At 43.3% G+C, this 25,173-nt stretch overlaps 1 pseudogene; it reads right to left on the reverse strand.

Annotated features, from left to right (window-relative positions):
• Positions 1–18,919: 18,919 nt before the first annotated feature.
• On the reverse strand, positions 18,920–19,447 carry LOC115310272 (annotated as a pseudogene).
• Positions 19,448–25,173: the final 5,726 nt, after the last annotated feature.

The raw sequence follows: 25,173 nt of genomic DNA on the forward strand, positions 1-25,173 counted from the left end.
CCTTCCAATAATCCTCCCCGTTCCAAAATGCGATGCGACCTCCGTTTACATGGGCTGAATCAATGCGCACTCGCCATCTCGATCCACCTCTGTCTAGCGACTTTAATGCGATGCGCGCTCTTTGCGCATTATGCCGTTTACAGGACCCCGTATTGTATGCGGCAACTGGATTCAATGCGATTAAGTTCCATTCATGTAAACGCGACTTATGTTCTTTTTCGACATGTATGGTGTATGAACGAGACCAGTGGTAAACGATGGACATTTGTTGGAAGATGTCGGTCGTCTTTCTGCATGTATGATTTGGTTATAACGGTGGTCCTTTGGTATAAGCGTTTTGGTTTGAAAGATGTCGGTCGCCTACGTCATCGGACGCAAAATCATACTAGACACACCGAATCATATCGGCAAGCCAACTGGCTGCCAGTATAGACAGACCCGGAGCCACAGCGGTGGCGGTATCTCCAGTTATGCAGTACGCCAAACAAAACTAGCTGCAACAATAATAACAAGAAATTATATTGGTGTCATACCAGAACTGTACAAGCAGCAGGGTTGTTTCTTTTACGTTTTTCAATAGGGAATAAAACATTTCAACTAATATTTTTAATAAAATCTTTGAAAGCAAGCAAAAGTTCCTCAATAGGTTTTTATAATGAGGCAACAATCACTTTTTACATATGTATATATATATTAATTTTTTAACGTAGCATTTTAATTGGAGTTGCTTTTGGAGTTCTCACGTTCGTTCGCAGGGCGCTCTCCATTTATTGTGAAGTGCCCATCGCTGGGCGACCATCATTGTTGAAAACGTTCATCAAAAACGAGGTTAGTCCATGCATGGTGTAGTTGGCGCAAATAAAAATAAAAACAGCACATACAACGATTTCATTGTCGAGGTATCCGCGAAAAGGCACGGTGACGCAGAAAAACAGCTCGGCTAAAAGCCCTTACGTTGCGCGAATAAATAGGAGAAATTCATAATCAATGAATACAGTATACACAGGTAAGGTACTTCAAGACAGTCAGTTCTTCATACAACCACTTTTACTTGTGAACAAGAATAACATGCTGAACACAACAGAGCAACATAAACAATAATTGGTTATTTTATAAAAGTAAACACCGCCTAGATGGCTAAGAACAAAGATGAGTCTATAGGTGTATTAATCTTATTCCGTCACTTTCCAGCGATGCATGTTGTAAGCATGCAGTTATATATTCTAAGAGATATATTGAATCTAGCCAGTCACTATCCGTAGTGCAATGTCTAAATTTTTGTTCTTTCTTCATAATACCTCAAGGGACAATTCGGATCTGTTCGGTCCATTTGCGGAGAGGAAGGCTCCGCCCGAACAATATTGACACGAATAAAAACACAAAATAGATTAATAAAACTCAAAATTAGCGTTTAATGCGGCGAACTTCTGCCGAGCAACATGAGGGACAAAAACAAAACGCAGATACGTCGACGCCGTCACAAAGACGTCTGTCTCACGCAACCATGCGAAGCTCCTTTTTTAAGGGAGAAGATGGCTGGAAGTTTCCGAGCTCAAACAAACAACACGATTCGCGAGTCATCCCAGTTATGCAAACAAAATAAATATAAACATGACGAGCTCTGGCGGGAACCAAACCCCAGCCAGCAGCATGGGAGTCGAGCACGCTGCAGACTCAGCTATTCGCACACGGCAATATGAGCTGCCCCACTCCATATGTCCATCACTACTTTTGTGTTTATTCAAAGCTTAATTATGTTTCGATATTTCTTGGAGTTTAGAGTTATGACTTACATTTCATGCTATAGTATTTGTGTGATCAAGAGATGCGTCAAAATGAGGCTCGTTTGTCAAAGAAGTGCAGCGGACTCTTCATGGATATGCTTAGTGTTACCAGATAGTGTGTCAAAAATACCGACTCATTTCTTAAAAAAAAGTAGCAACATTCAGTGCGGTTCTGAATCCGAGTAAAGCATTTAAAGCAACCACACAGATCGGCTTTGTACGAGCTACAATTTACCACAAAGTTTCGATGGTGGTGGAAGAAAGCCATAAATTGTAGGAAAAAAGAGCATTTCTCGGGACAATAGTAAGAAACAAAAGGTGAATTTCTCCACCTAAGGCGCCCGTCTACTAATCGCGAACTCTCTCACTGAGGCAGCTACCCATAGATGGTAGCAACGGCACAGGCAGCCTTGTGCAACTCAGCAGCTGCCCGGTCACGTCAAAAAACACGCGAGGTTTCTTTTAATGCTAAAGGGCGCTTGTTTTCTTGGTGGTAAACTGGTCACTGTACATTTTTTTTTGTTCCCAATAAAACACATTCAATGGAACGGGGTTAAATGGAACACGTTAAGTAAAATATATAAAACCGAAGTTTTTGCTGAGTAACTTTAAGTACATGTTTCTACCGTGCTCTGCTTGGTTATAACCGCATCTTCTTTCGATTCCGCTAGTTTTGTCTGCGCTAATTTTGGACGAGTGCTGTCTTCATGGCGCACTTAACTCTCATAAAACGGACCCCGCTAGTGCTCTTTTACAAAGGTTGGTCGCCCACCGCGCATTCGTATTGTTTGTTTTTGTCGCTTTCTTGTAAGTTATAGTTTTCTCGGTGTATTTGTGACTTTAATCATGCGGTAACTCCTGCACATTTTAGATAAGCGCAGAGAGGGAGGAAAATCAGGAGGCGTCTGCAATCAGCGGACTTGTGCAGCCCTGAATGCGTATGTGTGATTGGCTCTGAAGAGTATCGCTTCGTTGCAAGGGCTTCTCAGTTTTACGACACTTCTAATATTGATCTCAAGTACTGATTTGGCACCAAAATGCTCAGCGAAATAGGGGTACTTCTTTGAGCAAAATGCCAGGAAAAAACTCCGACCTCAACTTGGCACTACCCTTATAAAGATTGTTAATGCCATTTGAAAGTCATATTATCACCAAATGGCAACAGGTATCTACAAGTAGTCAATCAGCAGACAACAGATATTAATCTTCATTGAGACGTCGCCCTGCTGACCCGGATAGCCATTTCGCCACCGTCATCTTTTGGCGTTCTACTGGTTATTGTCGGTGTATTGCCAGTGCATCTACAGGTTAATGCTATTTGGCTACAGGAGGCAATCAAAAGATTATAAATTTTATATTCTTTTGATTGCCTCCAATAGTTAATTAGCATTAGCATGTAAATACACTTGTGATACACCGACAATAACCAATAGAACGGCAAAAGTTTGACGGTGGCGAAATGGCTATCCGGGTCAACAGGAAGACGTCTCAATGCCGATTAACATCTGTAGCCTGCTGGTTGACTGCTTATAGGCAGCTATCGTCATTTGGCAATAATACAAAATGGCGCTAACCGTTTTTATAAGGGCATAATTATCATCTAGACGTCATTTGATCAACCTTCGTGACCATTTAGCCACTGTCAAACCCTTGTCAACTTTCAACTGGCCAGCCGGAAAACAGCAATAATGGTTTACATGGCTATCCATTGGTTTCTTGGCATGATACAGATAGTGCCGGCTTGCAATATGGGAAGAAAAAAAAAGATGGAAAACAAAGATTGAAGAACAATTTAAAGAACCAATAATGTATTTATCAAAATGTCATTAAAATGACGTGTTTTTTTTAAAGACTGAGTTAATCGCACAACTGTAAACGGTGAGTGAATAATGACCTTTCCTAGCTTCCTGACATGTCTGTAAGGTGTGAGCTGAAAGAAGAAGAACATTATAAATTAAGTGGGCATACAACCAGCAATATTCTTCCAGCACATTCGATAATATGCACAGAAGAACCTTGCTCCCGTGTTTTCTCGGCTGTTATGTTCACGGACACCGGTCCTATCGCACGTTCAAAAGTATATATGTGTTTAATTACAGGCTTCATGAATCTCCTTCCTGGTTCTTATGCCCAAAAACCGCCACTCAAGGTGGCCGGTATGACTACTAGGAACACATACCCTGTTCCTTTTGCTTTATTCGCTTTGCTTCAAATCCTTACCTCTCTGCATTGTGTTTCTTTTTGTTCCTGTATGACACTAAGAGATTCAGGCTCTCACTCACCCCATTTTTCTTTACCACCTCCATGCCGCCATGTTCAAGCAGTGGTGATCGCATCAAGCTCCACTGCTTTGATCTGGCATGTAGGGTGCAGTGATTTGTTTGAGGCAGCTGTGGTTTAGCTCGATGGGCTCAGAATGTTTGCATCCTTACATTTCAATATTTTTTTAACTGCAACTATACACTCCGTGCGGGAACTATAGGGGGCGCTTCGAAAAACGCGCGCAGCGCAGCTAGCGGAGGAGCTGGCGTTCGACAGTGAGGCGCGTTCAGCAGCCTGCGGCGCCTTTTCGCGTGCGAAGCTGTGGCGGCGGAAGCGCGCACGGATGGAACTTTTGCTTTTTGAGCCGATACGTTGAGGGTGACGTTGCATGAGTGCTGAGACAGAAGGGCATTTAGCTGTTCTCCACTTCTTATATATTGAGTTTGAGTTGCTATTAGGGGTAATTTTTCCAGTTGCGGCCGAAAAAGGAGTTGGAGCAATTTTCCGAAAAGCAAGACGGCGCCACCATAATTGCTCTGCGTGGGAAATTTATTTCGCTCGTTGCTGTAAACGTAGGACTGTTGGTACGATGATATTGGAGGCGAGTGAGATGTTCACTAAGTTTATGAACGAAGTGTGCCAAGTTTCATTAAGACAGCAGGTGTGAAAGTTATGCTTCTAACGAATAAAGAAATAAAGCTGTACGGGATATCCAATATTGGACCCAAAGTGTTGTGTTATAACCGGGCTCTGAGAAGTGAAGATTTGGGCACACAGGTGCTTGACTTGACAGTAACATGATACAGCACTTAATATACCAAAAAGAGGTGGCAGATTGAAACCACGTGGAAATTTGGTTTGGGCGGCGTAACCCAATGGTAACCGGTTTTGACCATGAAAGGGTTGTCAAGAGAATACCACTCGTCGTGGGAGGTGGAGACTTTACCGGTAGGAAGGGACTAGTGAGACTGTACTCCCAATTGAAACAACTTTACAAAAGGTGGTTCCGAAGCCGAGAAAACAAAGTTGTCGGCCAACAGACGGTTTGGCCGCCAAGGGCTTCTTCGGTCAGCTGTTGTGTAATAACCTGTTGTGCGAGGTGCTGATTTTCGGCGCACAGATACTTCGACATGACCGTAACTTGGCACAAAACTTATTATAAAAAGAGTTGGCATAGCGAAACCTGGTAGAAATTTAGTTTGGGCGGCGTAACTAAATGGGAACTGGCCTTGACCGTCAAAGGCTGTCAGACAATATGACTCATCGTGGGAGGTGCACACTTTACAGGTAGGAAGGGAGCAGTGGGACGGTACTCCCAGTTCGAACCACTTTGTAATAGTTCACTCTAAGGCCGAGAAAAAAAAATTGTTGTCTACAGAACTCGGGATGTCAGCGTTTCCACATCCAAAAGGAGGCTGATCAAGAAAGAAAGCACACCACATAAACTCCCATACTGAAACGTCGATTCTCCAGTGATTTCGATTTTCATTGTTGTCTTTAGATTTATATTTGTCACGTTTACCGTTCGAGTCTTTCTTCATGAAGTACAGATTGCGTGCCATACTTGTCCGGAAATATCATCGACACGTACGATGGGGACGAAACTTCTTTGGAGGGCATTCCTCCAACGAAATTGGCACCGCATACCCGCGAGTGTGGGATGGCATTTCAGTTCGTCCCATCGGCGCTGACACATGAAGGCGTTACTGGTACGAAAACAAGCGCAGAGCGAAAAGCGGCAGTGTAGAATATGTCAGCCGTGCCGGCACTGTGGCAGACATGATCGAGATACCAAATTTTTGGCGTCGTACGGCACGGCTCCATCGTTGTCGCTGTCCCACAAAACATCGGCAAGCTGAAAAACTGTGAAACTTTGTCCCCACGAGATACGACGCATAACTATTGAAGTACTTAATGACGCAGCACAGGCAGCACTTCATGCTGTGAATCCAGCGCAACCGCACCGCTCCGACTTCAACGCGTACCAACGTACGCGGCGTGGTTTCGGTTTCGTTTTCTCTGGGGTTCTCGCTGCCTACCTTCGGTACCGGCTGCGCGGCGGCGCGCCAGTCGCGTCGCACAGAGTGTATAGATAACGCACCACTGCGATCGCGCGGCTGTCGGCACAGCACATGTGCAGACATGTCTGCTCACACGAATCTGGTTCCTGCGTATGTAGAGCCCATAGCTGCTGTGGGCAAGCACAAGCTTGTTTGTAAAGAGTGCTTTACTTATAGTTCAATCACAATTTTAAGAAGTGTTGAAAAAATTGTCAACCTATAAAATAAGGCAATCTTTGTTACAGCCGTAAAAGCTAAGGTGAAATAAACAGAGCATATAGCTTCCTGAAACAGCTATAGCTATCCCAAGGACATTATCAGTTGTTACATCGTCGCTCATATCATGATCCTTTGTTGGGACTGCAGAAAGACGCAGCAGCGGGGTTCTACTGTATTTCACACAATGTTTGAATGTGCAATAGCTTTAACTTCCACAACACATTAGTCAACCATAAGTTGTCGAAATGTGATTTCCACAATAATGCAATAGGTTTGAATGCAATAATAATCTCTGGAAAAGGGGTACAAGGGGGGCAAAGGACAAACAGGAATCTTCTTTGTCCCTATTTTTCCCCATCTCCAGGGATTATTATCGTCATTATTGTCTTGAATAAAAGGGTCTACTTGTGTCTCTTAAGAGAAAGAAGGAGCTTACCTGAAGGAGCATAGTGCCCCCGGGACAGAAATTGAGAGAGGCTGTCCTTGACTTGCTCCCCCCATATTGCCGTACTCCGTGAAGGTGTGAGCTGAAAGAGCAAATGAGAATTGCCATTTAAAATGATAATAGCCCCTAGAAAGCAACACTAAAGTATTGGTACCCTTTTCCTTATTATCGAGTGCTGCCAAAATGGTCATTCATCTATTTGGATGGTGAAATTCGTTCACGGGCAAGCAGCTTGTGGGCACTGCCATGTTGTCATTACGTCATTCCTTGAATTTAACGTATAGATTAACTTCATATTAGACAAAAGATTTATGTATTACTTTTGATAAAATCTTTAGATACTTGACGATTTTAACAGGAGCTTTGGGGGTGCACCTATAGATGCACCACTCTTAAGTCGGTTTGGGAAGTGCGTCTTTAAACGCTCACTCTTTTTATCGTACGGGAGGAAGCACCATCTATCCCCTAACATCGGAAATAATTTTCCTTTAGAAATTAAAGCTGTGACGGCAGCACAAGAAAAGTTTCGTTTAAAAAAATATAGACATAATAGGGACAAAAAAAGTCCCAATATGTTTGGTCATGGATCCCCATTCTAGAGGTTAAGAAATAGATTGATCTTGTGTGTTAAAACGTTTTTCAAAGCAAAAACATGCCAGGACTATGTTATGAAGTGTATACCTCTTTTTACTGCGGTCGTAACGAGGTGGCCGAGTCTCTGTCACTTGCCCAATAATGCTCAACAAAAACAAAACTAAAACAAAACTACTCGCAAACTAAGAGCCATTACTACAAGCGGTGCACGTTTTGAGCGTAAACATTTCAGCAGAGGCTGCCTGGTCGGGAAAAAGCTTAAAAAATCAAAAAATATCTGTCCACACACCCGCATCTGTGTTCCCTACATAAAGGGGACTACCGAAACGCTGTCATGTACGCTGACATAAGAAAGTATTCAGGGTTCCACAAACCGGAATCAACACTTGGACGTATAATGATGCGAATGAAAGGTCGTCGGTCTAAACAAAGAGCGCAGGGCATTGTATATTCAATTCCATGCCACCTACATTGGCGAAACAAAGAACTTCCCAGAAAAAATTCAACAACACAAAAACAATGCCTGCAAATTCGACCACGAGCACAGTGCTGTTGCAGAGCACTGTGAGGGCGATGACCATCGCATCGACTTCGCAAACACCCTCATAAATGTTGAAACATACTCTGCCAACAGCTTTTTATAGTCATAGCATATCCAAGCAACACCAGGAACACTCTCAAGAAAATAAGGGTGTTAAAGGGTGTATCATTGCACCCTTTGTCCTTTATAATACACCCCAAAACTTCATTTCAACGTACAAGGCCTCATAGTCGAGCAGACGGCCCAAAATTTTACGCGGGGCTTGATAACGGTGCGATATAACTTTTTAAATAGCTAATGTACGTATCAAAGACTACATAAAGAAAACACCGAGTTTTCACAGTAGGGCCAAGAGAACCCCGATTATTGTTTTTTTGTTGTCAGTATATTTGCATTAGCCATTTTAATAAGTTGTACCACACGGCTATCAAGCCCCTCGTAAATTTTCGGGCCGTCTGGTCGACTGTAGGGCGCTGTACCTTGAATTAAAATGTTGTGGCGTATTACATGGGACAAAGGGTGTAACGATACACCCTTTTTCCTTGAGAGTAAAACATAAAAACGTCCTCTGGCACATTGCCATCATGCTGCGTGAACAGACTAAGCTGCCTAACAAAGTGAAATAAAAGTGACCATCATCGTAGAAGAAAAGAAAGCTGCTGTCTTTTATCTGGAAACAGTCACCCCTGAATAAAAAAACCAAGCTGTTTTTGAAACGTTCCGACCTTGTTGTAGGGCTTGGTTGGTGATTTTTTTCAAATTCCTATTTATGAGTTTTGCATTTCTTGGAGCGATCATTCACTTTTTTTCGTATTTACCCGCATAATGAAAACACTTCTTTATCCAGAAATTGACATAAATTTGGTGGTGTGTTCATTATGCAGGGTAAATTTCTGCATCTACACACTTAACGAAAATGTCCGTTTAGGTGCCAGTATGACACGACAAAGTACTGTGCCATGTCTCCATTGACGAAGGCAGACCCACGGCTGGTCGTGGCGCGCTAAAGTAACCATGTTCCATGATTGGAAAACCTTTTTAGGGTGCTTTCGGTGCGCCTTCTATCAAAAGAAAAGCGCCCTCCTAGTAAAAAAATCATTCATATGTGAGAAATATATGTGTCCAATAAACGGATATGTCCAAATAAGATCATACAAAAAACTTATAAGAACATAAAAGAATAATATAGGAAATATATAAGATTACATAAAAAGTTATAAGAAACTGCAACAATATGTTTCTTATAACTTCTAGTATAATTTTATATCGTTCTTATATGTTTTATAAGGTTCTTGTATGGTCTTATATTATCTTATTTTATCGTATGCGTGTGTAGGACATAAACATTTCTTATACATATAAAATTTTTTTACTAGGAAAGCTCTATCAGCATAAAGTGTGACGCGACCCTCCTTAGGCCTAAGCACTTTCTCGATTTCACTGTCCGAAAGGGCGGGACAGACGACCCCGGGTTTGTTGACATCAATGCATTCGGCGGGCGAAACATGTCCGGGGCTGGGCAATTCCTCGACCCAGCTATGTTAGGTTACGCGCCGCTCGGTTTCACTGCTGCTCACTTCCGCAACTAGACACTTGCAGCCATGACACCATGTACTGCTATGCTTGGCCTGGCTTGACGTGGCCTGGCCACTTGGCGGCGAAAGAAAATTGGCTTGGTAGCTAGCCGAATTGGACGCAGTTTCAGACTCACGGAGCGAGTAGATACGTTAAATAAAAACATTCTAAAAACTTCTCAGGTGTTCCTCAAGCTTGGAGTAATTTGACCTATTTAACGCTTGAGTAATTCACATTCACCTCTAAGCTGACTGCGGTGGTAACTATGCACCCACCAGATCAATCAAACACCTCCCTTCCATTACCTGACCCCGCCTTCTGCACATGGTTATGGGTGGGAGTGTAAAACATGGGCGAAAGATAGACATATGATTGGTCCAACGAGCATGTAGCTTCTACCATGCTATCAGTTGATCATTAAACAAAGTATAGTGATGCAGCACAAGAAGATTTGTGCCATTTCAGAATGTCTGAAGGAGAACACACCCTCAAACATCCTGAAACTGTAAAGAGTTTCCTGGAGAGCCACGCGATTTATTTGGCCAGGCAGTAAACAAAAGATGCTCACCAAAGCACTGTGTCACCCATGATAAGCATGCAACTCCCTTCAGCAATTGGGAAACAACCAAAAAGTCACAGGAATGTAACACTCGATCCCGAAACAGAAAACAGAAAAGAAAAATGCAGGTATTAACACAATATACAAACTGCCTCAGCGAGTGACACTTAAAACTAGCCACAGTGCTTTAGGCACCGCCTTTCTATTAAAGATGGTTGTGCTTGAGGACGTGCTGCTATTATTTTTCTATCCCTGTAAACATCTCCCAAGTCGAACATCAATGACGCCGCTTCCGCAAACTTGATCAAATCTGCCATTGCTCCATTATCAAGTTCAAGAGTAAGTAACAAGTTAAAATTTCAGTGAGGGAGGCTCACAGGCATTAAGAACCTGCTTCAAACCCCTCGGCTGTCGAGAAAACACTGTCGACCGCTCCGAAGCATAGGCTTCGTGCAGAAAAGAGATTGAAGTATCCTGGTGATTCAGTAGAACTACATCAAATTCATCAGCCATTGCTTAGCCTATTCACTATGCGACTCATCGTAACGACGAGACTTGGACTTGGCCAGGGCAATATGTTTCACAGAGAAATGTTTACTGATTGGCCGAGACGGTGTCATTTTATTAAGCAGCCTTATTTATTTGCTCTGTAGGAAGAAGATGAAGAGCAGTGAAGAGAAGCAAATCACAAATCGTGCTATGGACAACGGCAAGTCGAAGTGATAGAACAGCGCTACTTGTGGTTCTTCAACTTTTCCTTGTACCGCCATTTGTGTATCACTATTGTTTAAGCAACTTGTAAAGCAGTTCGATTTAGAACCATTGAAGCGGCTTCTCAGTGGCCTTGTCACTCAAGCAGGGAGGGAACATGCAGACAACAAACCACTTTGATGGTGATGACCACAACATTTTCATGTCAACTCACAAAAATCGCCCCCCCCCCCCCAAAAAAAAAAAGCTGATCCTGCACTTAAGTTGCAGAATGTATGCATCATCTGACGGCACAGTCTGGAGGGTCACACTGCAGTTCCCCTCGTGCGTTACACTCCCAGTTTCAATGTGGTGACCAATAAATATTTCGGTTATGAAAAAAAAAGAGATTGCTTTGAATATTTTGTTGTTTCTCTTATTTAAGTTATAAAAAAATTCCACGTTAATTGGACCTCAAGATAGACGTGTCACGTTGACCTATTAGGATAACAGCAATCCAGTCCTAGTCAAATTAACTAAGGGCAATAAAGAACGATGGTCATGCGATAATTGTATCGGAGAGTGGCAACAGTCCCAGGAAGACCTGCGTCAGTTTTTGCAGTATTATGGATTTCCTCATTAGGCAAGTGTTATCAGCTTTGGCCACTGCTCATGCATTACATTTTAGAGTGAAGCATATTGTACAATGGCGTGTTTACTCGATGACATGCCAACCTATTGCTGGTTTCCCAATTAACCCGAATAATACACAAAACTGCAAATAAAAGAAGCAGTTAGAGCAATAGGTAACGGAAATCTCCGTGAAACGAGCAGTCTAGATCAGTGCATGCAGGGTGACTTAATGTGGAACTGTATAGGAGCTTTACAACCATCCCAATAGCTTGTTAAATCAACCCCCATTATCCTCTGCTAAATGCGTGAGCTAAATGGTCTTGGCAGACACTTCAAATTCCTCACTTACCCTACTTATAGGTCCTAGGGTTGTACTCACGCTACTTGCATTTGCTTTGCCATCCAACCCCCCCCCCCTCCCCCCCTCCCCCCGTTTTCTCCCTCATTAAGCGGCAGAAACACTGCTCTTATTCTCCATGTGGCTGATTATTAAAAGCCTTTGGGCTTTTCAATCTAAGTAAATGCACATACTGAAAAGGAGTGTATAGCCTAATTGTGTATACAAAAAAATTTTGAAGTGCGGGATATATGAAGTTTGCTAGACCTATGGCGGACAATATTTACTCTCCAAATCAAAGCAGCACCAAATGTCTCGGCCATGAACCCATGACAACTTCAGATGAGACTAATGACAAATGCATGAAGTATATAATAGCTTCAGAACGACCCGCTACTATGACCCAGAAAGTTGAACAAGCTTACGCGAGCAACACGCTTACAAAAAGAGATCTAGAATGCCAAAGAATCAATGGAAATAAAAATAAGAAGACTTGACGGATCCCTTCCCTGGCAGCATATCAACGTAAAGAAAATGTCGAAAGAACGTCGAAGACGTCTGTAATGCGACGTCGTACAACGTCGAAGGTCCGGACGTTACCTTCCATCGGCGTCGATGAAACCTTTAAATGTCCGCGAGAAAAGGTGCACAGAAGGTTGAGAAAACGTTCCCAATAGCGTTTGTCACACGTAAAATGCACGTCTCAGTGGGCCGCTGCGTCCTCCCTCGACGTTTATGATACGTGTGTTCACGAGATCCGGACCACACACGACGTTCATAGATCGCCGAGAAACCATTCCAAATTACGTTCCCTAGGCGTCGTGGGGCAGACTTTGTGTGTGTCCACCCCCCCCCCCCCCCATCCCCACTCAAAACAAAGGTACTGTTTGAGTATTATAGCGAAGGTGTTACTCTCATGCAAGTACGAAGGAAGCAACTAAACACAGGTTTGGTACAAACTGTGTATTTTTGCATTGAGCGATGCTATATGGACTACGTAGTGCACTTTGGACGGAAATTGCTACACGCACTACGCGGAGAACTCATGATGCTCGGGCCACCTTTTTTCGAACTGCGCGTGTATCACTGGCGAGCTCGTTAACACAGCCCCCCGCCTGTGTTCACGCCGCTTCGCGACGACAGTGTGCGGCTGCTAATTAGAAAAGTTAACCAGTCCACGCCGCTTCGCGGCGTCCGGCTGTCCCCGATCTGCGAAGTCTGCAAAGTTTCGTCGACAAAATTTGGCGTTTTTTTAGTGTTCATCGCAAGAAAAAAAGAAATACAAATAACGCAAAAAGCCTCGTCAAAAAAAAACAAAAAAAAACAGAATTACCGCGATTTGAACCGGCGTCCACTTGTGCACGAAGCGGACGCCCTAACCACTACGCTATGCCACCGCTTAGGATTCTCGTTGTGACCATTCGTTTTATACGAGACAAACGTAGTGCGTATAGCAATTTTCGGCCGAGCTTCATTTCGGAGTGCATATAGCATTTTTGTTTAGCATTTTTAGACACGAGATGCACTATGGAGCTCCGCCAAAAGACGTCCCAGTATGTGGCAGCCAGAAGTATATAAAACAAACAAAATCACGTAAAGAAATGAATAAGGAACGATGTCACGCTGCGCGGAATGTTCCACCGCTTACCTTCTTCTGCTTCTGATTAATCCTCCGCTGACGCGCATGCTCTAGCCGCCCCATCGCGCATAGCTCGCTGCGTGCACGGGGTGGTCTATCGCACACCAGCTTGGAGCACGTGGAGCGAAAGCTGGCGCTGCAGAACCCAGGATGCTGGGTTCAATCCCCACCCCTGCCCGTTTCAATCTGGATGAGCATCGTACCGGCGTGCGGTCGTGTATCACTACTGCGTGATGCACGTTAAAAACACCAGGCTAGCGGTTCTACTGCACTGGCTAAATTGCTCATCTACAGCTGGGAGACTCGTCGCCTGTTGAGGCAGGCCAAGTTCTAGGCTGTATAAACGCACACACAACACATTTTTTTTTTCTCTTTTGGAGTAGTGTTCAAAAATGCGCCAGTCTGCAGTGAAATTGTGCTCCGATATAGTGTGTGCTGGCGTGCGATTTTTGTTGGGGTACGTTATCTTGCCAAAGAAAGCAAGATCTGTTTTGAGAGTCACGTAACAAGACTGCACACCTATCTACCGAAAGCTCTAATGTGCTGATGTACTGAAAGTTGGTGGTGTGGATAAACTGGGATGTTGATGCGAATTTCGGGGTTGTGCGCAAGTGAGCATGGGTAACAACACACGAAGAGAAATTGCCGAACTTTAATACAATGCCAGGTGGTCGCGGAGCAGTATGGATGCACCTAGAAACTTATGCCTCCCTGAAATCGCCTGGAGAGGGGATAGTGTCGTGACGCGCCTGTGGCGCGTTCCAGGACCCAAGCAAAACGACAACGCGCGTGCAAAAAACAAGGATGGAACAATTCGATCCGTTCTACACGCCATGGGCTTCACTTCGCAAATTAAAACCGTAACAATATTTTAAACAAACAAAAAGTGTACCAAACACATGTAAAAGGAATGATATTCCCAACATGCCTTCATATTATTTTTTCCTTCTGTGCACATTGAGTTATGTATATGCCCTCTCTAGAGTAATTTATGTGCAATTAATAGTATCTTAATGTAAATAAATTAATGTATAAATAAATAAATTCCTCAAGCTCTCAAAAATTAAGTTTTGTTTGCGGCTCCTGAGCAGTGTCACCTTGAGCACAGCTGCTCTAATTATAAGCTTTTAACAGTGAGCGCATCTTATACGCGATTCTGAGGCTGGACATGAAGCTGGGAAAGCTAAAGAAAAACACAAAACAAAGGTTGTGGCATGACATCGCCAGGGCGTCAATGACAGGCCAAAAATAGAACGTAATTTAAATATGCCCTCAACGTTGAACAAAACGTGAGTGGTTGACGTTGCCAGTACGTCCTGTATGACGTTTACGACAGTCAAGTGTGAACGCGACGTCGCTGCAACGTCACTGACGGGACAATATTGTAACGTCACTATATGGACTTTATTTTAACGTCAAAGAAACGTGAGTGTTCGACGCTGCAAAAACATCTTGTCTCGACGTCGTGGCGACGATGACGACGTAAAAGTTGAAACAAGACGTCGCCAGCACGTCACGTACAAAACGATAATAGAACGACATTTATGAACTTCACTTCATCGTCATAGAAAGAAACGTGAGCTCTGAACGTTGCCGGAACGTCGTGCATGAACGTTGTGGGAACGTTGACGACGTTTGGGTTAAAATACAACGTTGTCACAACGTCACTGATTGGACTCTAATGAAAAGTTATATAAGGACGTCACCTCAACATAAAAAAAACGTGATCGAAGTCACGCGGGGCGTCACGGACGTCAGGGACATCTTCTCGACGTTTCCACGACGTTTTGTGCTGCGTGGGTTCTGAAGTCCCGATCTTGGTATCGATAGCATGCATCGATGCTTTCAATCATACTTTGAGGTGTGGCAACAAAACACTTGAGTGAAGCTCCCGACCATTATGCTTTCAATCATACTTTGAGGTGTGGCTACAAAACACTTGAGTGCAGCTCCCGACCATTATGCTTAGGTGGACAAAAGGCTAACTTCAAACAGCTTTCAGCAATAAAAAACATGCCAGATATTTACATCACATGGTTCCCAAAAATAAAAAAATATAAACTTCCAATACTTCTCAGGGCTAAGGAAACAATCAAGGACGCACAAGAATGAAGCACCTGATCCCAAAGTGAATGGAATGCCAAGGTGCAAGACTGAATGCAAAACACACCGCTCTTCTTAGCAACTAAAACTAGCTACAATTTCTTGGACACCTTCCTGGTGAACTAAGGACTAAGGACTTCACCTACGTATGACAAGAATGATTCAGACATTATCTATTGTTAACGCCGTTCTGAAAAAGACAGACTTGCACAGTCCGTCCCACCATTCATTTGGCACACCCATGAGTTCTTTTGCGGTGCAGATGTGCCCAGGCGCACATTAAATCTGTCTCTGACCGGCCTCCATGCCCACAACAAGGCTGTAACATTTCAGAAATGTGATCCCGGGGCCTTGGCACTCTGCGGATCGACTGCTGTGGTTACATGTAGCCCAACAGCGGTGGATTTCTGCTACTAGAACCTCCACAAGGAGGGAACGAATTCATAAGAAGGGCTACGACAGAATGTGCAGAACCTAAACCATATGGCCGTGACAGCGAACGCTCTCCAAATTCCAGTCGCCGTTTCGACAGGGACGACGGGGAGCACAAACTTCGTCAGTAAGACGGCACCCCTCCCGAGCCAATGTCCGTGGTAACACCCACGACAAAGAGCCCTCCCAGAATCCCTGTCACTACTTCGGCTGCATTCATAGGGAGCACAGGTGGTGGCGGTGACGCCACCACGACCCAGAGCTACATGGCAGCACCTGCAGCAGCGAGGCCCCCATGAGTATACCACTAACCATCTTGAATGGAAACGCGGGGAGCGCAAGCGTTGGCGGCGGCGACAGCGCTACCACCAAAACTGATGTGGCAGCACAAGAACCAGCCCAGGCAGCACACAACATCGGGCCAGTATTGGAATTCAATTGGCAAACGATTGACCAAGGTTGGGCCATTACAGCCATTGTAGTACCAATGTTGGGGATTCACTGGCTTTCAAACTCAAACTCAAACTCTTTATTTCTTTCCATTTGGAGAGGGGAGACAGAGAAAAAAGCAACTCAGTTGTTGCTTGACGAGCCTCTGCCTCCCCACAGCAGCAGAAGAGGACAGCATGTACATTTACATGTTTTTCACCATCGCACTTATAGCACAAAAAAATAAACAACATTAGATGGGAGAGGGGGGAAGGGGGAAAAGTAATCGATTTAGCCAAATTTACAAATTCTAGGGGCACTCTCTCACAAACATGGAACGTACATTTTTTATGGTGTCATTGAAAAATTTTACATTCAACTCACTCAGGCAATTTAAAAAAACGAGGTACTACATATTTAAATGTCTGATTTCCGTAGTTCGTTCTGGAGTGCGGCACTAACCATGCGTCTGCAGACCTAGTTTCATAGGTAACCTCCCTCATCCTAAGGTCGGAAATAGATATGAATATATTTTCTTTTTGGCAAAAAGATATTTTCAATGAAAGAAAAAGTTTATAATAATACTGACTAAGAATCTGTACAATATTCAATTTAATAAATAATGGACTAGTATGACTATTATACTCAGTATTACATATAATACGAACCGCTTTTTTTGTACAGTATGTAGCAGTTTTATGCTCGTAGTGGCCGTATTCCCCCATACCGAGAAGCAATAATTATATTTTGAGTAGAAAAGGGAATTATATATAAGGAGCATAACCGAGATCGGGAGGATGTGGCGATATTTGTACATAATACCTACAACTCTTGATAATTTTTGACATGTCTGTTGTACAGGTTCGTCCTATGACATGTATTGAATAAATATAATTATGAGAACTTTTACGCTTTCAACTATATCTATACAGTGTGTTCCAAGAGAAAAAATGGACGTATAGAAACAGTTTGTATTTCGTGATCTAAATAATACGGCTTTTGTCTTACTGCCATTTATTTCTAATGAATTTGAATTTGTCCAGGCATTTAACTTTTGCAAAAAATATTTGCGGCACTTATAATCTGATCAGTATCATCACCTGAAAAGAATATACTGGTATCATCAGCGTAAATAATGAGACTCACATTTTGATCAATATTTACGATGTCGTTTGTGTATAGATTAAAAAGAAGTGGTCCCAAAATGCTCCCTTGCGGTACGCCGGCAGTCTGTTTCCTAAGATCCGATTGTTTTTTATTTATTTCAACACACTGGTACCGATAACTAAGATAACTTCTAATCATATCTAGAGCAACGCCACGAATGCCATAGATATGCAGCTTTTGAAGTAACGTGTCATGATTAATGCAGTCAAACGCCTTTGAAAAATCTATGAATACTCCGAGTGTTAATAACTTTTTTTCAATATTGTTTAAAATTAATTCCTTTTGTTTTAGCAAGACAAGTTCGGTAGACAAACCCCTCCTAAATCCGTATTGACAGGGCGTTAAAATAGAAAACTTTTCGCAGAAACTATACAACCTGTGATGTATGATTTTTTCTGAGTTTTTAGAAATTTGTCTATAATTTTCGAGGTTGTATTTATCTCCAGCTTTATATAGCACAGATACCTTTGCTACCTGCATCTTTTGCGGAAAAGTTCAGTTCTCGATTGCTAGATTAAAAATATATGTTAAACAAAGAACAATCCACCGCAAAACATGCTTGATAGTTTTAATTTGAAAATCCTATATATCGGAGCTCTTACTATTTTTTAAGCTTTGGAAAACAGAAAATACTTCATGTTCGTCAGTTGAAAACAGAAACATACTATGTGAAACCTTCTGGACATACCTAACGGCATCCGCACAGTGTACACTCTGGAAAAGTGTAGCAAAATGATCACTAAACGTTTTGGTTAAAGCAGCCCCTTTTACCACGGTGCCTTCGATCTTAATTTCCGTTACTTTATCCGCATGCCACCCTTGTTTAATTAACTCATTTACTTTTCTCGATACTACCTCGGATTTCTTGTCATATTTAAATAAATTATTGAAATACACGCGTTTAGCCTGCCTTAAAGTTTTTGTTAATTGATTTCTAAGTTTCTTAAATGCAACCAAGATGTTAACATCTTTAGTGTGCACGAATCTGTGGTACAGATTATTTTTCGTATTTATAATTTTTTTTTATTTCGGGTGTAACCCAGGGTTTACGAGACTTTCGAGGAACCCTATGCAATTCATAAGGAAAGCAGCGGTCATATATCATTTTAAACCTTTCAAGAAAACAATTAAATGCTTCGTCAGCAAGACACGCTAGACAGCACCGCACTCCAGACTTCGGAACCTATCTGTTGTTCAAAAAGATCAAGGTTTTTAGCGCTTATATTCCTAAAATAAATATGATCAGATATTTTTTTTTTAGCTGTAGTCTACATTTGCAAGCATATATATTGGAAGGTGGTCGCTAATAGTTTCCCCAACCACTCCAGCAATTACGTCCGATTCTCAAATATTTGTTAAAAATAAATCCAACAAACGCCGTATTTCGGGGTGTAATGCGAGTAGGCTGGGATATAACGTTGAAGAGTCCGCATGACTGGTATAAAGTCGGCATTTCAGTTTTATGTGAGGACGACGCAAGCATGTCTATGTTAAAATCAGCTCCAAAGCAGACAGTCAATTTGTTTTCACCAAGAAACTTAAAATACACGTCGAGAAACTAAAGAAAGGAGGAGATATTACCACTTGGCGGGCAATAGACAACAGAAAAAACAGTTTTTGCATGTTGTAAAGTTAGTATTTCATAATCGCTTGTAATAGCTGTAAAGTCACGTATAAGTGTGCACTCAAGACCTCTTTTTACATGTATACATACTCCGCCTCCTACTTCATTGGTTCTGTTTACACTAAATATTTCGTAATTCTCAAGCCTCTCTACTTCTTCGGTATTTTTATATCATGTTTCACTGAGCATAATAACATCAAAAAGAAAATTAAAACCATCCAAAAATATGTTTAAGTCATCAAATTTATTCCGTATCGATTGCACATTTAGGTGAAAGAAAGAAAGTGGCGCCTTTGGTTGGTTCTTGAAAAGAAATTCGATTTCACTTCTTAACGAAAGAGTCTTGTCATTCATAGCAAAAGAAGGAAAAATAAAAGTAAACTACCAGCAGCCAAAAACTACACAAGTGTTTGGAAGTCATCTAGAGTTTTCACTACATGTGCTTGTGCCCCATCTTTTTCCCTTACGAGTACTTTTCCATGTTTGTACCAAACGTATTGGTACCGTCCTGCCTATGCCCATTTTCTGGTTTCCCAAAGAAGTGTTTTATCCTGGTTTGTTAAGTTTTTCAAGATGTACGCTTTGCTACGAAGTCGCTTTAAGTTCAGTCGTTTCTCGAGCCACAGATCCCGAGTTGCTTGATTTGAAAAGCGAACCGAAATTCTGGGTATCTTATCAGTGCGCGAGGGTAGCCGATGCATGGCCATGATTTGATCTGCTGTCAAGTCGGGCACTTCCAGTTGCTTTGCAAGGTCATTTATCTTAGCCAAAAGGTTTTCCTGTTCGCTCATGGGGATCCCGTGTATTTCAAGGTTTTGCCTGCGTCTCCTCCATTCAAGGTCGTGAACTTTTTGTTTTAACCTGTCAATCTCCGCTGTTGGTTCAGCTTTTTCCAGTTGCGTCACCCTTTTCTTTAAGTTTTTTATTTGCCCGTCGTGTTCATCCATTTGCTTCAGCACTGCATCATATTTCGCCGACATGTGCTGAAGTGATTGCTCCATGGCAGTCACTGTTTCTTTTAAGTTTAATAGGCTGTCTAGTTTGGCATTCATGCTGACCAGCATATCAGCTACATCTAGATCTTTGTTTTGTTTGCTGCCCTGACTGCCTCGAGACTTGGCTGTTTTACATGTCTGGCAGCGCCAGGTTTTACGTGAAGGAACACGTGACTCTTCCGGAACGCCAGAACAAGTGCCTATATGGTAAGAGTACTGGCACTCCACGCATGTGATTTGCGAGCATTTTTCCTGAAAGGCTAGACTGCGATGTAGACAGATATCTTTCGAGTCATCCGCCATGTTGAAGCATCTGTCAAGTATCGCAACACAGCAAGAAATAACAGCAAGAATTACAGCGGAAACAGCAGGAAGAGCAGCAGCAGCAGCAGCAGCAGATGGTAAAGATAAATATCTGTTTGTGCAAAACAAAATAGTACCAACCTGCAATGGCGAAAAACGTTGCTTAGGTTCCAGCGTAACCTGCTGCCACTGCCGCTGTGTCCATCAGGGCCGAGAAACGCTGTCTTTATACTGTCGATGCAGCCGAGGTCAATGGCATCGCTGGCCAACATCGGCCTGTCTTAGCCAATAGGTTACCAACGTTGGTAATCGATTGGCTTAGGCTGGCCAACATTCGCATGTCTTAGCCAATGGCTTACCAACGTTGGCAGTACACTGGCCTAAGCTGGCCAACATTGGCCTGTCCTAGCCAATGGGCTACCAACGTTGGTAATCGATTGGCTTAGGCTGGCCAACATTGGCCTGTCTCAGCCAAAGAGCTACCAACATTAGCAATCGATTGGCTTAGGCTAGCCAACATTGGCTTGTCTTAGCCAATGGGTGAGCAACATTGGTAGTCGATTGGCTTAGGCTGGCCAACATTGGCCTGTCTTAGCCAAGGGGTTACCACCATTGGTAATCGATTGGATTATGCTGGTGAACATTGGCCTGTCTTAGCTAGTGGCTTACCAAACTTGGCAATCAATTGGCTTTGGCTGGCCTGTCTTAGCCAGTGGCTTTACAGCATATTGGTCGCGTTAAGTCCGTGCTCCGGAGCGCGATAGTTTGGCGCTGCTTTCACCAAACGCACAGGAGTGCCGCCGGAAACTGGCACTCGAGAGCGCTCTTCGCGCACCGAGTATTTCTCGGAGCGCGAGTGCCTTCTTCGCGCTCCGTAACGTCACGTAAACAAACAAGATGGCTGCGCTTTTGTTGAGACCGTCGAGACGAAAGGCATGGCCGGACCGCTGCTCCTTTTCAGTTGATTAGTGCCTAATCCAGCAGGTAAAAACAATCTGATTTGAAAGCCAATTAGACAGCAATTATAGCATTATATTATAATGCAATTAAATGTAAAGGTGCAAGCGAGCTGGACAAGAATGACGAAAGTAATCCATGAAGAAGGGGAACAAGGGGGACAAAGGACAAACATAAATCTCCAAACAACAGCTAGGTGACTGGTGAGCGACCGAAAAAATCCACCTGGTCCGGGTATCGAACCCGGGACCTCCCCATTACATGTGAAGCGCTCTACCAACTGAGCTAACCAGGGGTTAGACGTCAGTAGAGCAAACGGGTTCTATCAGCTGGCACCAGTCTAACATCAACAGGGGTGAAACTTGCAAATTTAAGGTTATATTATAATGCAATTAAATGCAATCACCCCTGTTGGTGTTAGACTGGTGGCAGCTGATAAAACCCGTTTGCTCTACTGACGTCTAACCCCTTGTTAGCTCAGTTGGTAGAGCGCTCCACATGTAACGGAGAGGTCCCGGGTTCGATACCCGGACCAGGCGGATTTTTTTGGTCGCTCACCAGTCACCTAGCTGCTGTTTGGAGATTTATGTTTGTCCTTTGTCCTCCCTGTTCCCCTTCTCCAGTGATTACTTTCGTCAATTATAGCGTTCCGGAAAAGGTTTGTTCGTGCATCTCACCTAAAGCAAATTGTTGTGTGTGTGTTTATACTGCCGGAAGTTAGTCTGCCTCAGTGGGCGTTTGGTGTCTCAGATGTCGATGAGCAATTTAACCAGTGCGGTATAACCGTTAACCTGTGGTGTTTAACGTGCACCACGCAGTAGTGATACACGACCGCATGCCGGGTCGATGCTCATCCAGATCGAAACGGGCAGGGGCGGGGATTGAGCCCAGGATCCAGGGGTGCTATGTTGCGCTTTTTGGACTCCCAGGAGACTAGGCAGAAGGAAGTGACGTCAACAACGCAGCAAATGCAGATTGAATGTTGATTTTGTTTTCTTCTGTCAACATCCAATCTGCGTTTGCTCTATTGTTGACGTCTCTTGCTTCTCCCTAGTCTCCTGGGAGTCCCAAAAGCGCAACATAGCACCCCTGGGTTTTGCAGCGCGAGCTTTCGCTCCACGCGCTTCAGCTGGTGTGCGCTAGACCACTCGGCCACCGATCCCCTTGCATCTCACCTGAAAACGAAATAATCTATCAAACAGTGGCGTGCCGATAGCACAGCGACAGAAAGGTTGTCAAGATGATGAGACATTCGGACCGCTTCCCCTTTTATAATGCTTAGTCCAGCGAATAAAGATATTATAAAGGACAAGAGCGCAAACGACACGGACAAGTAGAAGGACAGGACAAAGCGCTCTCGAGTTCTACTTGTCACGTGTATTTTGCGCTCTTGTCCTCTATAATGCATTACCAACTAGCCCAGCAGTTAATTTTGGTACAAAATAAAGATACTCCGATTTAAAAGCCGAAGCATGTTAGCGCTGCGGAAAAGGTTTGTTCATGCATGTCGCCTGAAAACGAATTCATCTATCGAACGGTAGCGTGCCGACAGCACAGCGACAGAAACGTTATTGAGATGAGAAGACAGTCGGACCGCTGCCTTTTTTAGGATGCTTCGCCCAGCCAACGAATTTACCCAGCGAATAAAGTTACTCCGATTGGAAAGCCGAAACATATCATGCTCATGCATCTCACCCGAAAACGGCTATCTATTCAACGACGGCGTGCCGGTATCGACGTAGCACACTAACGGCTTCCGTCTCGGGCTGCAATACACTTAAGCCACAAAATATCTGACAAGTTATACGATTTCCTGCGTCGACAAGCGGGTTTAAGAATGTTAATTGTCTTCAATTGAAATATGAACAGCATGCATTGTTAATAAATAGATCGGCCAAGGTAACTTTCCACATATGTGCTCGAAGCGAGTCTTCAAACCTTTGAGGAGTATTAAAACGTTTGTAGAAACTTCACAACGTCGCCGGTTTATTTACTTTACATCCTGCCACTCCACACGGGCCTTAGTTAATTTATCTCCAAAGTAATTTTGGCCACTGCCACCCGTATCTACGAGATGCCGAGTTCGTTATAACCGTGCGGTCAGAAGGTGCTCGTGCGGCTCGTCGATAGTTTTTTGTGTGTCGCGCTCCTGTACGCCTTGCGCCGTTTAGTTGCTGCGCTCAGAGTATGAAACTCGGAGCGTCGGAGTGAGTAAAGGAACGCTCACCTAACGCGCCCATTGGCGATCCATCCACTTAGGCTGGTGAACATTGGCCTGTTTTAGCCAATGGCTTACCAACGTTGGCAATCGATTAACTTAAACTGGCCAACATTGGCCTGCCTTAACCAGTCGGTTACCAACGTTGGTAATTGATTGGCTTAGGCTGGCCAACATTTGCCTGTCTTAGCCGATGGTCTACCAACGTTGGTAATTTATTTTCTGAGGCTGGCCAGTAGTAAGTCTTAGCCAATGGCTTATTATCATTGGTCTAGAAATCTAAAAAGCGCTGAGTGTGATTCTTTCTACAAATCATATCTTCAATATGTTTGCAGTCTTGCACACATGGGCTCGCAAAAGAGGCCAAGTAAATATTACTTGGCCTTTTTTGCGATTAATTGAATCCCAACTGCACATTGGACAACAAGTCAACACACAGATGTGATATCGTCGCACAAGTAGCGATACCTGCTCGTGCAGGTCTTCCCTTTAATGTCCAGCCATCCTAGCTCAGCAAATATGATGCCCAGCCCTGTACAGTACACTTCGCTCAGGATGATGCCATTATCTGTAGTAGAGGATGCCTAGAGCCCAACATATCCACAGATTACCTGTGGATACCTGCACCCAATTGGCAGGGGCAGATCAAATACGGATGTCATGTGCTGTAGACGCAGATTGGATATGATCTCACCGCCCTTGCAATAAGCTTCACAGTGCTCCCGATGATGCTGCCCTTTATCACGCTGATCACAAAGGCGAAATGATATGTTAGTCCATAAAACGATAGAAAAATGGTAATCATAACACTTATTCGTTTTGCATTGTAATCAATTTATATATGTCGCTCTAAAGTGGACGTTAGTAATCAAAAAGAATTGAGATGCCCCATTACTTTGCTTACATCCTCTACTCGTGAGTGTCCCAGTAATATCACATAAGGCATTATATTTACATCATTGTGAAGTTTGATAACTTTTTTCTAGATGGCATACTGGCCAAAACATTTGTTGTTTATTGTATTCCAACTGCCAGACTTCTGTGTAATAATCTAAGCAAAGGCTTCCCTGCTGGAAAAAAGAACTGAAATCTCATTCATTTTGGCACGAAAAATAACGTGCATTAATGAGCAATTCAATGCAACTTGAATGTGAAATTATGCCAGAAATCCGCAAGCTGAATGTACAAAATGAGACCAATTGAATGTGTATTTTGGTGCCAAACCGAATGTGCATGAATGAGAAAATTTGACCGAATGCCATGATCAGGAATGTGCTATGCAATCTAAGTACAATGAGCAAATCACATAAATGTGCATGAACAAGAAAAGCATCAGAAAGCCATCCAAAAGCAGGCACCTGGAATGTGAACTGCATGCGTAATGAGCAGAACAAAATAGCAACTGTAAGTGGCATGCACGAGCTATCCGCCTCCCCAGAGCACCAGTGCGAGCTCTGATTCTGCATAACTCTTCACAACGGCGGTATTCACTCTTTTTCGCGCAAGTTGAAACGTGGAGGCTCTAGCGTCGGAATAGGCAAAAAAAAATACTTCCGGTACGACGTAAAGATACTGTTTTGCATCATTAGTGGGACTAAATCTGAGAG

Source organism: Ixodes scapularis, unplaced genomic scaffold (genome assembly GCF_016920785.2).
Source record: "Ixodes scapularis isolate PalLabHiFi unplaced genomic scaffold, ASM1692078v2 PGA_scaffold3__209_contigs__length_174095766, whole genome shotgun sequence".
Classification (NCBI taxonomy): Eukaryota; Metazoa; Arthropoda; class Arachnida; order Ixodida; family Ixodidae; genus Ixodes; species Ixodes scapularis.